Source organism: Anthonomus grandis, chromosome 15 (genome assembly GCF_022605725.1).
Source record: "Anthonomus grandis grandis chromosome 15, icAntGran1.3, whole genome shotgun sequence".
NCBI classification, from domain to species: Eukaryota; Metazoa; Arthropoda; class Insecta; order Coleoptera; family Curculionidae; genus Anthonomus; species Anthonomus grandis.
In genome coordinates, this window is record NC_065560.1 from 9223864 (window position 1) to 9241941 (window position 18078).

Below are 18078 nucleotides of genomic sequence, written 5' to 3' on the forward strand. Positions count from 1 at the left end.
TAATTTTTTTAATTAAGTAAATTCTTCGCTTATTCAATTTTGGTCTTAATTCTTGAACCGAGTTCAATTCTTGAACTAAAATATGTTTAAGTAAAAAGTTTTTTAAAATTTAAAAGAAATATCAATCTTTATTTATTTACTTGTTTTTAATATTCAATATAAGTTTATTAAATAAATATACATTATTCTCAAGATCTAGTAACTATTAGTAAATATTACATATAAATTAATCTTTAAAATATCAAAAATCAGACTATCCTTTTGCAGTCTATTTTAAGTGGAAATAGCAATCAAGAAAAATAATTAAATTTTCCAAAAATAATTTCTTCCAAAAAGGCGTCAATACCGTGAGACAAGGTATTCCAATAAAAAAAAACTATTTTTGTAATATTGATATCTGACAACATTTTCTTTGGATGCACATTTAAGTCTGCTAAGGAAGACAATATCGATATACTCGTAAATACAAAAATCGACTTATTCTAAGTCTTTTTTTACCCTTATTACCCACTGTAACTTTCCTTGTTTTGCTTTGTTCGATAAAACGTTTTGCTTTTTAGCAACCATCATCTTTTTTTTTCTTATTTATTAAATTAAGCCAAATTAGCCTTCGAAATCAGCTCAAAAAAACAGCTTTAAAATAAGTATTTAGGTTTGTGTACGTTTTTGATATCACTAAGATATTTTCAACCCATTAAAAAACTACACGATAATTTCAAAACGTTTTTGAAATCCATATAACTTTCAATTTAAATTTCAACATATTTAGACTTTTGTGAAGCCTCTGGTGGCATCAAGATTTTTTTCAATCTATTGAAGGACTACTTAAAAACTATAATATGACTGAATTTATTAGAAATCAAAGTAACCTTTTTGGTAAAGTATCAAACCCATTGACATTGAAATTTAATTTAAAAAATCGGTGCTTAAATTTTTAACATATTTAGAATTTCGTGAAGCCTTAGATGCCATAAAAATTTCTTTACATCTATTGAAAAACTACTTAATAATTCCAAAACAGCTGAATTTACAAGGAAATCGAAACTTTTTTGGGAAAAAATCAGATCAACTTTCTTTTCAAATTAAAATTCAAAAACTCATTGCATGACTTTTCAACATGCTAAGACTTTTGTAAAGCCTTTGATGGCATTAAAAAATTTTTTCAATCTATTGAAAATCTACTCAGTAACTCCAAAACGGTTGTACTACCAAGTGTAAGAAATATGCCGAATAAGGATCACGTCTCGGATCACGTGCATATAGCCTGGCTTGGTACCGTCGTCATCGTGGTCCAGGTCAACGGTATATTATGAAAGGGAATATCGATCTCAGCATAATTTGGGAAAAGGAAATACACGCGGGCATTGAAGAGAAAGACAGATTGGCTTTGACTATTGAAAGTTTAAGTCGATCCCGGTGACTTTTATATTTTGTTTGCTTTTGTTCATTTTATTTTTATATCTTAAATTGTAATTAAAATAGTTATTTTTTTTTTAAAGTTGGGTTTTATTTTTCTATATTTCTGACATCAGAAGTGAGATTATACGCTTGCGCGCCGTGTTAGTTTATTTAAAAACTTAAAAAAAAAAAAACTTTGTGTGTGAAAATGCCGCGTTACGAGGAAGACTATGAGCGCCGCGAATATCGAGAACGCGAATCTCGGCGTGACGAAAGAGCCCTGGTACGCCATCGTCGTCGAAGCTCAAGCCGCTCTTCTACTAGTCAACCAAAGTGTCTTGGCCTCTGAGATGCGCAAATAAAGAAGTGAAAGAGTCAGGGTGCGAGGAAGATGCAAAACATACAAATCAATAAATCGAGGCTCATGTACTACGTTTACATCCAGCATATTTGACGCGCTTAAAATTTTATTTAATTTTTGTTTTAATTAAATTATATTATGAATAGTAAATGAACGTATGAATTAATATATTTACCAATGCGTGTGTGTCCCAAGTGTGTACCAGCCTTGACGGAAATTACTTAGGATAAAAATTTTGAATACATTAATAGAATAAAAGAATAATTATAACAAAGGTATTTATATTACTTTATTTAATAATCCTAAATTAAATCCAGTCTAATATTTACCAATATTTATTTATTATGTATTTCCTACATTTTGTACACATTATGTATGGATACATATATTTAATTATATACATATTAATACATTATAAGTAAATTTATATAGACATAATACATAAAAAATGTTCTTATTATAAAATTAAATTATGTTATGTAAATGGTAATAAATGCAATATACCTATCTAATATTTCATTAATAAATTTATACATAAAAAAAATTATAAATTAAGGTACGTTTTATCATCGTCAACTGTTAGATTCTTATTTTCCACAGCTTGTTCTTCAACATTATCAGTAAGTTCGTCTATTCCAGATAAGTCACTTTCTGGTTTATCCGACTCATTAGAGTAATCACTGTCTGTTTCAATATCGCTATCGTTAAGGTTAATTATAACCTTTTCTATGGCTATATCAATTGTAGGTTCCTTTAAAATAAATTCTTTTTCAAATCGTTTTGCTCGTTCACATCTTGATTTCCATTCGTCAATAGAGAATTCTCTAAAGAAATCATCACAATGTTTAATTACCTCATTGAAATTAAAATTAACATTTTTTTGGCAACGAATTGTTTTAATTCAGCCCAAACCAATTCAATGGGATTAAGGTCTGGATGGTATGGAGGTAATCTTAGCATATCATGACCTTTTGCATTGAAAAGCTCGTCTATTTTATATCTTTTATATTTGGGTTTATGCAGTTTTATTAAATGATATAGTTGCGGCTTTAACATGTTATCGTCATATGATATACCCCTTAAACGTAACCATTGTTGCATTTCTGCTTTTTTTGTTATTGTTGTTGGTGCTTTATCTATTTGCTTATTGTGGTATGGAGCATTGTCAATTACCACAACAGACCTTTGCTTTAGGTTTGGATCGAGATTGTCTGAAACCATTTTTTGTAGTTATCATAATTCATATCGTGATGATAATCGCCACTTGTGCTGTTGGATTTCCATCTAATATACGCATTTGGGACAAAACCATCTTCGCCAGCTGCATGAACTATAATGAGACGTGGTCCCTTGCCTGTTGTTTTTTTAATGCCTTCCAAAGAGTTATCACTCCAACCTTTTAAGTGAGTATGCGTTGAGTGAATGTATGTCTCGTCCATATATACTATATTACTACCTTCTTCTCTGTACTGACGCATTTTTTTAAGAAACTCTATTCTTAGCAGCCTGATGGGTTGCTGCTCCATTAGCACTCTTTGATTGCTCCTAAATGTATTCCATCGAAAACCGATTTTATGCATTTCCTTACACAGAGTCTCTTTACATCCTTGATACTCAGTATCTGCGACATATTTTGCATGTACTGTTTTTAATCTAGGAACTGTCTTCTCTGTGAAATTGTGGTTAATGATTATTCTTCGCAAAATTCCCAAATCTGCGTCGTCCAAGCGAATTTTAATTTTGGTATTTTTATTAGTTCTGTTAGGTGTTGAAAACGATGTTGATTGGCCTGATGTAACCAATGTTGCCTCTTTTCTAATTCGTCGAATACTTCTAATTGATACCCCTGTTGCTGCTGCAACGCGTTCTTGAACCTATAAAAAAAAGTTAATTTATAAATCTGCCAAACAATTACACATAAGGAAAAAATACTTTGCTGTTGCATTAACACGTGGTAAAAATACGAGCTTATACAAAAATTTATAAAATTATAAATAAAGGCGCACCAGGCCAGGTAAATATGTATTAATTGGATTTTCTTAAGTTTTCTGAAGATGATCTAATGGTAAATATCAAATTATTTTAATCTAAGGGAACAAATCAATAAAAAGGATTAACTAATTGCGTGTTATTAAAGGGTGTTAAGCTGATTACCTTAAATACAAGTACCTAACCTATATTACCAAACTATCTTCTCCTAGGTAGGTACTTTTTAGGTAAAAACCTAGATATACATATATTTACATATTTGTTTAAAAAGTAAACATTTTAAATTATGTACAAAAATATAATAACCATAAAAATCGTTATCATGATTTCATAACACGTAGGTACATACCTATGTACATATATACCTACATTATAAATTTATAGATAAATTATATAAAGTGACAATTTCCTTAAATCAAAAATTATTATTTTTATCATTTAAAAGTGACCGCCTTAGTCAAAATCAAATTCTCAATTTAAAAAATTATCAAAACAACCTTTACAAATTTAATCCAAACTTTGATGCCCTTATAAAAAATACCGTACATTTCGTGGGATCAAAGGTCATAATTTGTAACTTGTTTTAATTGTTTACTCTTACATCAGTCGCGTAAAAAACAATAATAATAAGTTAAGTTAATGTAATAATAATAAGTTAATAGTATACATACATACCTTTTCGAGAGGAATTGAAACTTCTCCAGCTACAGCTTCTGCTTGCATAAAATTTAACAAACTGCTAATTATTTCCCGACTTTGACCGGTAAGAACTTTATTTTTTAAACTAGTTTGAAAGGGCATTTTGAACTATAAAAGTTTTAATATCACCTCACAAAATATTAATAAAGATTTACTGCCGAGTGAGTATAGGTATTGCGGAGTAAACAATGTGAACACTACGAGAGCACCACTTTAAATGAGCTCCCGTCGGTTTTGTCACCGCGCATCCAAATCTCAGAGGCCAAGACACTTTGGTCGACTAGTAGTAGAGAAGGCGTTGGGTCGAGGGTGGAAGACGATAGGGTGGCTCGCGAAAGGCGTTCTCGAAGAGACGGTCAGCCTCAGCAGCATGATAGACATCACCGCTCTAAGAGCAGCCCTAGGAGGTACTCCTCATCTGGAACATCTTCGAGTGCTCTGGCTGAAAGCAACTCGAAAATGGGTGAGACCATAGTGGCTGGAATTGATAGGTTGTTGGTAAGCCGAAGAGGTGGAGTACCAAGGTTTTATCAGTTGAAGAGGAACCGCTGGATGTGACAGCTATCCGAGCGGAAATGTTAAGACTCGCCGAGAATCATCAGGCTGAGCAAAAACGCCGATTTGACTCCAAGAGGATTCCTGGACATCAGTATGTGGAGGGTGATTTAGTGCTGTTGCGACTTACAGCGTCTCCAAATACTGGGACCAGCAGGAAACTCTTGCCCAAGTGGCGAGGACCTTACAGGATCAGCAAAGTCCTGGAGCACGATCGGTATGAAGTGACCGACATACCTGGAGCTGTACGATCACGCATTCCTTATAAGGGCGTGGCAGGGTTGGAAAATATGAAACCCTGGATAAGATTCGTTATTGAATCTTAGAGTAGGTATTGGCGCGGTTGCAGAGCTCTGTGGGAGGGCCATTTGCAGGTGTAATTATTGTAATTCCTGGTACTTTTGGCTCCCCGGTTCAGGTGAGCCAAAGGCAGGTGGTTAAAATTCCTGGTTACTTTTGGTCTTCCCTGGTGCGCCTTTAACATACTAGCGCTAGTATTATTTTGTTATTATTAGATTTAAGTATCTAACGTTTTAATATTTGGTATTGGCCTTTGTTTTACCCCATTTATTTTTTTTTTTTACTTAACCCTGTGTATGCATACACCGTGTTACCCAAATTTAATGTTTTCTTAGGTATTAGCTTTCACGGGATGTTCGACTCCATGACTGCTAAGATGTTGATTTTCTCAGTTTTTTTTTATAAAATTTTGTTTTCTTTAGTGCCTGTTTTATTTTAATGCTTATACGTATTTCTTTTCCTTAGCAAAGTCGACTTGGATCGAAATGAATTTTAGGCGTGAGGACACACCATAGTCAGGAAAGGCCGTGTAAGAAATATGCCGAATAAGGATCACGTCTCGGATCACATGCATATAGCCTGGCTTGGTACCGTCGTCATCGTGGTCCAGGTCAACGGTATATTATGAATGGGAATAGCGATCTCAGCATAATTTGGGAAAAGGAAATACACGCGGGCATTGAAGGGAAAGACAGATTGGCTTTAACTATTGAAAGTTTAAGTCGATCCCGGTGACTTTTATATTTTGTTTGCTTTTGTTCATTTTATTTTTAAATCTTAAATTGTAATTAAAATAGTTATTTTTTTTAAAAGTTGGGTTTTATTTTTCTATATTTCTGACACAAGCAAACTTGTTAAAACGTTTTTCGAGATAAAACATATCTGTTTTCATGTAAAACAAAAATCAACAACATTTTTCAATATGTGAATATTAATTTCGGATACTGTCCCCTTAAAAAATGTGAGACGATATATGAGATTGGCTCACCTAATTTAGATTTTTATCTGCAATAGAATATAGACCTAAGGATTATTAAGCCATCATTCGTAATTCGAAAATATCGACAAATTAAAAATTCAAAGCTTTAGCAAATATTTAAAATTAGGATTTACAATAACTTGATTAATTCTTTATTTATTTTATTTGTCAAAAAAAAAACTAGAAGAATGGAAAACTTCTAGGAAAGCCACGATTCAGCAAAAAACACCTGAAAGCCGAGAAAAATATGCAAATTCATAAATAGAAAAAATTCGAATATAAACGACAAAATATCAGATGATCAGATGGTCCAGGTCGGTCCCAATGTTATAAAGCGATAATGGAGAAAAACAGTTACACATAGTACATATAACACAGCAAACCTCCCTGTAGAAGAACCATCTATTAAAGAAGATGTTCGCAAGGTAGTAAAAAAATTAAAAAACTCAAAGGCTCCTGGATCGGATGACGTTAAAGTACAGAAGTGAATTATTTTACATAAGTAATTACACTAACTAATTAATTTTTATATCAAAAGAAGAGACAATACAGAACAGTGGAAGACTAGAATTAGTAATCAACAACTTTGCTTGAGTTGAACATGTACTCAGGGGTAAGAGGAATGTTTTATTTACAAACATATTGACCGATTCTCTCTTGTCAAGTTTACACACATTTTTAAAAGAATAAATTTTCAGCTATATATTAACACATATAATAATGTTGATTTAATTTACTGGTGTTAGATTTTTGGTTAGAGCTAAAAAGTAGAAATAGATATATCTTATTTTATGCGCAAAAGTAAAATCTTTAAACCAAAAAAATTAACCAATTAAATGGCAATACCGCAAGCATAAGCTGATGCATCTTGTGAATCATCATCTTGTCAAACGACTTTGTATTTAAATTCGGCATTTGTGAAGTGCCACACCATGGGAAAAAGGCGATTCAAGCCGATCTTTTTGCAAGTAAATACCAATACCGTCATAGCATCATTTCAAGGGATATCATCATCATAATCGTAAAATAAGAGATCATATAAATAAAACTTAATAAAAACTTCATAAAAATGCTTTTTTCTTGATAGGTACATATCTTTACTCTACGAAAGTACGTAAATACTTTATTTATTTATTTATTTACGGGATGTCCCCATTCTAACAAAATTACAAAATAAATAATATCCTAACCCTAAATGTATATAATTATTCTGCCATCAAGAAATATATTAATAAGATATATAATGAACTTAATCTATTAAATATCCAAATTTTCTATAAATCAACAATATATCTATATTAATATGTAGCAGCCCAAGATATACAAATAAGATAAAACTTCCAGAAAAATTTAAGCACCAACTAACCTTGGCCAAAAAAAAATGAATACAACAATATATAGTTTTCTCCAGTTGAGTAAAAAAAAATATATATATAAAGCAACTAAAAACATACCATTAAAATAATGAAAATAAGAAAAGTAAAAACAATCAAACATTTATTTGATACTTAACACATAGTACTCAACGAGTAAACTCACTCAGTCAAAAGCCTGATTAAATATATTTCCCAACATGTGGAGTCGATTAATTGGAGAAAATTTACCACAGTTTATATGGTGACATTCAACCAGAAAAAGGAACATCTCTCTAAGGACTCTGGTATTGCACCTAAATTTACCGCATTATTAATCAACTTGTGAAGAAATATCATATCACACCTAGTTCCATAGTCCTCAAGAGAAGTCATATTTAGCCTTGACTTAAGTTCCAATAAAGACTCATCTCGTACATTTAATCTCCAGGCACAAGTCCTGAGAAATTTATTTTCGACCTTATTAAGACTGTAAATATGGTTACCATAATAAGGGGACCAGACTATGGAAGAATAAGACATGACACTGCGAATAAGTGTAGGATATAAAACTCTGAAGGCAGCTACTGAAAAATCTTGAGTATTTCTAGTTATAAAACCAAAAGTACGAAGGGCTTTACTAGACAAACTATCTGTATGGGGTATGAAAGTCAGGGAACTGTCAAAAAATACCCCCAAATCTTTAATTAGCGATACTTTTGAAAGTATATTACCATTTATGTGGTAGTCAAATGGGGCAACTTTTCTAGATTTAGTAAAAGAAATGATAAAACACTTATCCTTATTAAGATGTAAGCTATTAGAGACAGACCAATTATATAGAGAATCTATGTCTGATTGTATCATCAGACAAGTTTAAAATATGTAAAAATAGCTTCAGGTCATCTGCAAATAATAGGAATATTAAATACTTAAAGAGTTCATAAATTTTAATATTGTTTATATTTTAGAGCATGATCTATGATTATTAAATATTATCTTGTCATATTTTATTATAAAAAAATTATTCGTATTTTATTAATGAGGAACAGTAGTATTGTTTTGTTTCTATCAAAATACGTGACAATTTTTATTATTATGACGTGTTTTTTTTGCTATTTCTCCATAAGCATTTGACATCATTGCATCTGAGGTGTTGCAGGCATTCAAACTGCCCATAGTTCTGTGGCAATGCTTAGGCTCTAGCATTTCAATGTTCTAAGAGATGATACGAACAAAATTGCAAGAAAGCATCATAATTCCAATCCAGAAAAAAAGCGACTAGTCAAAGTCTTGAATGAGATTAATCATTAAGGACACGCCAGTTATAGGCAAACTATATTAAAGCATATCTTATAAAAATGAATATCCCTCTGGATACAAATTTTGGTGATGGACTGGGTTCCCCAAGGAGTATAGTGCAGTCAGCAAGACCCGCTGCAAGAAGCTTATGCTTATAGCATTAAAAAACTTATGCTTTATAGCATAAGTTTTGGATTTTAAATGGCCTCAGAAAAAGAAAGTCAAGGGGTGATAAATTAGGAGTTCTGGCAGGCCATTATGTTAAATTTTCAGGTAAATCATTTTTGGTTGCCGAAAATTCCACGTTATACATTTTATTTTTCAGGATATTGAGCATGTACTTTCCTAAATAATCTAGGGTTGAAATCCAACCAATATCTGCAATTATGTCTATTCACAATACCATTAGGGAAAAAGCTGCATTCATCGGAAAAACAACATTAAAATAAACTCACTCATAGTTTCGCAAAACTGTAAACGGCAGTCAATATCATCCTCGCTAATTTTTTTCACTAAGTTTAATTTTGTAGGGATGAAACTTAAGTTTTTTAAAAATCTCTGGACACTTTTACCTGATATTTCACTCACTTTCCTTGTACGGAAGTGTGGGATCGACTGCTATATGACCCAAAACTGCAACTTTTACACCCTCATTTAGGACTGGATCAATATTTCTAGGTTTGTTTGCAACTGATCCTGTCTCACAAAATTTTGCCACTATATTATGACGTATGGGATAAGTGCGCATTTGGATAATTCATTGTACCACAGTGCAGTTGCTTTAGCACAATCATTATTCGTAAAGAAAATACAAATAATTTCAGCTCTCGCTTAAAGCGTATAAGTCATTTTAAATTAAATATTAGGCAAAACGAGAATATGGCAAAACTTAAAATTCTCATACAGTCAATTTAAACGATACCAAAGACAGACTAATAACTAGCAATATTTTGGACAGCATGGTAACATTCCAAAGTACTAGTGTAATAATATTTGGTGTTATTCAGACTACTAAGCATTAATGTATGGGTAATGAATACATTAAATAAAAATTTATAAATTTGTTTATCATTAGAAAGTGTTGCTGGATAGGTTTATAAATGGGAGGTTATTTTGTCTCACTAAAATCAAAAATCGACGGATGCAAGCGTTTTTTAGTTTTTTTTTACGAAATTCGGGGTGGAAAGTTTTCGATGTACCACCCTGTATGTAATTCTTTATTTACAATTTTTAAATATATCTTTTCAAAATTATAGGAAGAAGAAAAAAATCATAAATTGACAATTCATCATAAACTGCACCCCATTCAAATAAAAGCTGATTTTTCTTGAAAACTAGTCCGTTTTAAAGTGACTAACAAAAGAATTCATACAAAAGGCAACACCGTAAAACCTAATCAAAAGTTAATTACCGCATCCGAACATTTAAACATTACCGGTACAAGAAGTACTACTTAAAAGGTAAACCCAGCAGGCATAGCGGTCTTGTGCTCAGCACGCGACTAATGGCCTTTTTCTTGTCCTTATTATAAGGATCCTTCCGGTACGTCCGGTATAGTACTCGAATTCCTGAGTGGCGTGTCGAAGGGTTTTTCTATATCTTCCTGTCCGGCCATTCATAATATTCTGTTGTATGTATAGACGACCGTAAAAATCTGATCCCGTCTTTTGTCAGCAGATTTTAAAAGCGACTCTTCATTTCGCGCAACTTTTCATTTTAAATATATGCGACATTATTTATTTGTTTCTCTGATGGGGATCCGATTATGAAACTCGATATTTTATATAGGAGTGCAAAAGAAGCAGCACAGCACTTTGTGGTCACCAGACCGCCGGTATTGACTTATGGAGGTCGTATATTGGATTTAATACTGGCAGACTGTGAGAACGGTCCTGGTGAGACTGATTGATGCTGAGGTTGTGGAATGTAAACGGAATATTGAAAATAATATAGATTTGCTTTGGGTTTTTTTTTGTTGATAATTTTTTAAGGATATTTTGAAAGCAAACTGTATTTTTGTCTACGTAGTGAATAAATTCAGTAATAGGGAAACACACCTCTTAGAATTGAAGCACAAGTTTTTCAAACTATAATTACGAATCTGAAAATGTGGATCCATGTTGTATTAAAAAACTAAGCTTTAAGTACATATAAAAAGCCAGAATATTATTAAGGTATCTGCAAGATCTCCTAACAAAATCCAGAAGCTTAGTGTCTCTATTTTCAATGGTCTTATAATCATCTTGATCTCAACAGAAAGTGAGCCCATACGTAATCGTCATATCATAAGACCATAAGACCATACAAGTATGGTCTTATGGAACAAGTAATAAACAATACAAGTAAGAATTTTTTTTCTTCCAATCATTTCATCAACAAAAGTAAAGAGTTCGATTCTAATTGAAATTCAATGGCATTAGTTAAAAGACTGAATAGTAGTGATCTCAGAGGAGAGCCTAAGCTCTAAGGCTATTTTATAGCTAATATTATTATAAAACGATAAATAAAAAACCACTAATTTTGAGTTGAGAAAAGTAGATATCTTCTATCTGGATATTGTTGAGATATGAATATTGTGGCTAACCTTATCAAAGGCTTTACGGCAGTCGGTGTATATTGCATAAGTTTCAATAAAAGACTTGTTTTTCGAGTGTCAGATAGGTGTCCGTTACATGCTTCTATTAATTGCATTATTTTGGAGTTTTTAAAAACTACTTATCTCATTATTATATAATATTTCCTTCATTATCTAATATTTGGCAACCATGAAAACTTCCTTCTTCCTAATCCTCCCATTCATCCTTTGGTCTTAATATGAAGAATAAGACGTTGGAATTCAAAGCGTTCTCCGCTCATAATATTTCCTAAGTATTATATTTTTCTACTATTATTTCGAATATCTCACGATCTTTTATTGGTGCACTTCTTCATTTCTTATGTGGTCTTCCCATATCAGTATTCTTTTGAGACACCAAATCTTGAATGCTTTAATTTATTTATTGAACTCCCTTTTAACATTCAGACCTCTACATAATACCAAAGAACTAACCAGGCGTAACATTTTAGAGTTCTCTGTCTGATTTTGAAGTTTAGATTTTTATTTGTAAGTAAAGTTTTTAACTTCAGGATTGCTTTGAATATTCTACCCTATAAATAACTTCTTGTTCTGGGTCCTAATTTTAGATTAACATGCTTCTCAGATACTTAAATTGCGTCACTTGCTCAATATTTTTCTCGTTTGCTTGAATTCTAATTTATAGTATATTACTCACGACCATAGCTTTATATATCTTCTATAGCTAAAATACAATATGCTTAAATGTATATATTTTTTTTGTTTCCTATGCTAAGAGCAGCTTGTAAATTAATAAAAACAGAAAATTGGCCACGGATTAGACATATAGGGATGGCTGGGTAAGACTAAAAAATTAAATTTATTTATTTCTTTTTTAAATACCAAATATTAGTCCTATTTGGATTAGAAAGACAGTTAGAATCGTAAACATTATTATATTTTCAAGTGCTTGTGAGTGCCAAACATTAAAGAGACATGTAACTTCACATTCTGTTCTCAGTTTTAATAGTAATGCTTCAATTTACGGCTATATTTTTTACACTCTAGAAATATGTAATTTAAGTCATCTATAGTGTTGCAGACTAGGTTAAGAAACTAAACTTGGTTAAATTTTATTTTGATAATTGTTGTTACAAAACGCCTGGACTCAAGTTAACGTCTTTCTAATTAACTTCGATTAATTTGTTGAACATTTCTTACCAAATTTTTCCTATGATTTATTCTATTTAATAGCTCTACAGTTTTTTAATGGTAGAGGAGAATGTTTTGTAATTTTGAAATTCCCGCCGCAAGTTTGACGTTTTTCGTTCGGATAGTGCGGTTATACACGCCGATGTGGTAAACAAAGTTTGAACGCTGTTCTCTTGGTTTTGTGCATTTTTTAATAAAAAATCGTTTTTCAAGGTAAGTTTTTTCTATCGTTGATATGATATTATATACTCTACTTTTTCTTCTGAAACTAATATTACAAAAACAACCTTTACATCAGATTTTGGACTATTTTGTCGACATTTTATAGGCAAGTTTACTTTTGTAGGTTATGTATGAAGGTCACAACGCTTGTTTGGAGTGTTCTTGAAAAAGTAATTGTTTTTGTAAAAATTAAATTTATATTTCAGGAAAAATGGCTTGAGGACGTCAGCGAAAAAACGATAAAGGGCAATTTGATGAACAATCCATGAGAGCTGCTGTTAGAGCAGTCACCGAAGAGATATCTTTAAGACAAGCAGCTGAAAGATACTTAATTTAAAATTGATGACTTAAAAGTTCAAACGGTTTATGAATATGTAAAAAGGCAAAAACAGAATCCCGCCAAAGATATTAAAATGTCTCCAAATTATGCTTGTAGAAAAGTTTTTTCTGAAAATCAAAAAAAAGCCCTAGCTGATTACGTATTAACTTGCTCAAAAATGTGTTACGGACAAACGGTCATTAATATCAGAAAACTGGCTTATGAAATGGCAACTATTAATAATTGTAAAATTCCGGAAAATTGGCAAACAAACAAGGAAGCTGGACGCGAATGGTTCCTTGGATTTATGTCCAGACATGCAGAATTAAGTCTTCGCCAGCCGGAAGGATGTAGCCTCTCCAGAGCGACATCATTCAATGAATACAATGTTGGACTTTTTTTCAAAAATTTGGAAAAAGTGTTTCAGAACCATGGACATTTTTACAGCGATACAAGAATTTATAATTTAGATGAAATTGTTACTAAAACCGTCCAAAAACCGAAAAAGATTGTTGTTCAGAGAGGGATCAAGCAGGTCTCTTCCTGCACGAGCGCCGAACGAGGTTTACTGGTCACCACTTGTTGTATTATATCAGCATCCGGGAATACAATACCACCAGTCATGATGTTTCCACGAAAAAAGTTTAATCCTCGAATGACTTATGGATGGATGACTGGTGAATTGTTTCCAAGCGTTGTAAGGCACTTCATTAAACATACGTCCAGCACAAAAGAAAACCCTTCTTTCCTAATTTTTGACCATCACGAGAGTCATCTAAACATAGAAGGAATAAATCTAGCCAAGGAAAATGGAGTAATCATTTTGACCTTACCGCCACATACTTCCAACAAGCTGCAGCCATTAGATGTCTCGGTGTTTTTTTCGTTTAAATCATTCTACAATACTGCCTTACAAACATGGCTTTTATAGCACCCTGGGATACCTGTTTCTATTTTTGATATCGCTGGCTGTGTTGCTTATGCATTTGAAAAATCGATGACTCCCGCTAATATCAAATCCGTGTTTCGAAAAACTGGGATTTATCCCTTCGATAAATTCATATTTACAGATGACGACTTTGCAATTAGCAGCGTAACTGATAGGAATGTGGATCAAAGCAATGAAGAAGCTCAACGACTTATAGATCCAAATCAACTATCAACATCAAAATGCATTGAAGAAAATATAATGTCAGACTCCCTAGTTTCAGTATCAGTTAGTTTAAATACAACACCTACACAAAATCACAAAGGAGCTAAGGATACCCAAAGGCTAAAGAACGAAAAAATCAGAGAAAAAAGAGAGAAAAAGCTAAAAGTATTATCGCCACGGACACTCCAGAAAAGATCGCCCTAGAAGCTAAACAAATGAAGCAAGAAAGAAAAAAAAATTAAGAAGAATAAGGTCGTGAAAAGAAAAGTAATCGATGAAGACTCAACAGACGAAGAAAATGAAGACTTGTGATGATAATGCTTGTAACCGAAAGTTCCGATGATGATATTGATTTTGTAGGAGAAGTCGACCCACCACCACTTCTAGATAAGCTTAATAAAGAGACAGAAGTTGGCGATTTAATTTTGATAGAATTTATGGACAAAAAGAAAAAATGTATTACATAGCTGAAGTGTTCTGTAAAAAGGATAAGGAATGCGAGGTCAAATTTTTGAGAAAGTCCGTTAAGTATAATAACAGCTTCATTTACCCAATTTGAAGTTTGAAGTAAATTTTTCAGCTTTAGAAGTTCGTTAAAACATTATTACCTTTTGTCTTATTGTGGAACATGCAGTGTCTGGTTGTGGAACATGTGTGTTCCACTAACAGACAACTGTCTTTCCTTTCTTAAACAAACTTTTTTCAAATTAGTTTTTGGTTTATGATGTTTGTTTTACCATAAAAACTTATGTTAAGCCTTAATTTATTTTAGTGATAATCATATTTTGGTTGGTTCAATAAACAAGTTTAATACTTAGCAAAATCTGTTTTGTGTCTGATTGTGGAACACTCTCCCCTATAGCAATGACTAGCGCAAAGAGAATCTGATAAGGATTTTCCTTGTTCTTCCCTAATAGTAATAGCTTCATATATAAATATGTTGAATTGTTTATTGATTTGAAATTGGTACCTTATATCTAAGAAAGGAATACACATTTCTGCTCTATTACCTTCAGAATTTTTTAAGCATCTGTACATATTTGCGTGCTATCAGAGTGGTTTCATTTGAATTCATTTCTTCGTAAAGTCAGTAAATAAAGGGTATTTAACTATTGTGCTTTGTAAGGAGGTTAAATAGCCAAATTGTAAAAAATCAAAAAAGATAATGAACTCTAACATTGGGTAAAACTCTTCATAGGCCAAGAAGTAAAGATTGTTTAAGTTAATTTTTTAAGGTTCTAAGTTATGGTAAAACTCAATATCTTGAAAAGATATTATAACGCTAAAAAGTCAATTTTAAGACCTAAATTTTGGGTTTTTTCAAGCATTAAACTACTAAACTTATAATCCAAAATTCTTAAGGAAAATATGTTTTTAAGGAAAATATATTGGGATGTATTTAATATAAATATAAACTAATGTATTTTTTACTTACACTTTTATTGTAATTATGTGAAGGATTGTTGCATTTTACATAGTACAAAATATGTAAAATGCCACAAGGCTGTATAATATAATGTTGTGGGGGATTAGAAATTAAGAATGTTAATAAAATTAATGTATAAAGCTTCTTAAGTTATAAAACATTAAAATGTTGCTTAAGGGAATTTTTTTTAATTAATTATAATTAATTTGTTTTAAATATTACTCTTTTCTTCAAATGTGAGAAAAAAAGTGGATTCGAAAAGTTTTTAAAGTTAATTAATTAATTATAAATACTTGTTTAACCTTTAATGCCAATTTAACGTTTTTAAGCCATCTAGGTGTCGAAATAGTTCAAAAAATAAAATAAAATCATATTTCTCATTCCAAAACCCATAATAATAAAGTAAAAACAGATTCAAAAATCAAATTTATACACCATGTATCTCAATTATGAGCGACATTTTACTAAGGCATAGTTGGCTCAATATTGATATATTTACCGAGTTTAACCTAGAATTTCTTTTTTAAGCATTCATTACCGATCAGTCTGGTATGACACATGCTAATATATTTTTTACATGCATTTATTTGACTCAGGGAAAATATGTAAAAATTTTGTAAAATTACTTTTTTTTTTAAATTAAATAACTTAAGGAATTCTATTATTTAGATTTAAAGCTTTTTTGGAGATGTTCTATTTAGGATTCAGCTGGCCCTACGATAATTGATCATTTTGAATATAATTTAGTTGTATGAATCAATGCATGTTTCGTTTATATATAATAGAGATAACAATATAATTGGAATAGACATTTCAATATATGAGCTACGAGTTGTTATTATTATGAACAGAGACAAAATGCTGTGTAAAGACTGGATATGATCTTAAAATGTAGTTCTTTGATATTTTTCAATGACACCTATATTTCTTCTATTATATGTATATTTTTAGTCCTTTTTAACTTTTAAAAATAATGAATATTTTGCAACAAGTTTAAATAAAAAAATATTTTAAAATGCAAATTATCAACAATTAACCAATAGCCTGTAAATATTTCCAACGTCGACTAATTATTGTAGTTAGAAAACGTCTACTTACTCTACTAACCCATCAGTTTTCTCTTTATTATGCCACATCTCCAAATTAGCAGGTGCAAAATGATATTCACACGCCCAAATATTGACGTTTCACTCTTACAAATCTCCTCGATAACATTAGACAAATATTGGTAAAATTTCAATTTGATTTTGGGATTAAACAAATGCATTACTAGGATGCAAGTCGAAAACTACCGCACCTCATACAAGGAAGTGTTTATAGTTCAGTCTTGCTTCCTGGTTAAACATAAGTAATTTTCCAAGAAACCAAATTTAAATTATACAAAGTAAAAAAGAAATACTTACACGGGGTACTAGAAAAATTTAATTAATAACTGTATGTACCTAAAATAAATTGATACCCGGGTGTTTGACGCGAGAACCGTACTTGACATTGATTTTTTAAATGAACACAACTAAACAAAAGTTTCGCCGCAACAGGTGATTGAACCCACACGTTTAAACAATTAAATGTTTAATAGGAAAATAATTGACGCTGTTCTTCGTTATATATATACACCTATACATATATGCTTTTTGGCAGTAGAAACTTACTTCTAAACAATTTTTTTTCAAAATACCTTTTTGGAGAGACCGATAGTTTAAATTGTTCCAAAAAAAGTTGTGAAAAATCATGTACAAACGATAAGTACAAGAACTAATGTCTTTTAAATAGCTCTGTTTTTTTTCTTTAATTTTTTTATTAATATATTTTTTAACGAGAAAAGGAAATTGCTTCATATTTAAGATAAGCCACATACCAGCAGACTTAAAGTGATAATCTGCTATCCTAGGAAGGTGATGTCTGGGGAAAATATGCGTTTATTTTGAGTGCAAGATTTTTTTAAAACAATGGTTTTTACTACTATGTTAGCTGATTTAACTTATAATCTTAATACAGATTATTTTTGAAATTCAGTTTTTTAGCAGAAAATTTAGAAAAAGCAGGTTTAAAAAATATAAATATTAATTATTGATACTCTACTCAACTTAATAGCCCAATAAAGAGTATCAATTAGGAGATTTCTAGTGTAGTCTTGGAAAACACCAATCAACAGTGGATCAGATATTCATTATTAGGCAGCTACTGGAGAAGCGTTGGGAACATAACAGAATATTGCAATAGCTTTTTTATAGATAGTGGAAACATAGCATCATAA

At 31.4% G+C, this 18078-nt stretch overlaps 1 protein-coding gene and 1 long non-coding RNA gene across 6 annotated transcripts in view; one reads left to right on the forward strand and one right to left on the reverse strand.

The window, feature by feature from the left end:
* Positions 1-6114, forward strand: part of LOC126745188 (uncharacterized) — a 71977-nt gene extending 65863 nt beyond the window's left edge. Inside the window, exon 2 of the long non-coding RNA XR_007663456.1 lies at positions 5768-6114. This is a non-coding gene — a long non-coding RNA (uncharacterized LOC126745188). The remainder of the gene's footprint in view (positions 1-5767) is intronic.
* The window catches only part of LOC126745186 (transcription factor GATA-4-like), a 160060-nt gene that overhangs the window by 37571 nt on the left and 104411 nt on the right, over positions 1-18078 (reverse strand). The gene's annotated exons all lie outside the window — the stretch shown is intronic.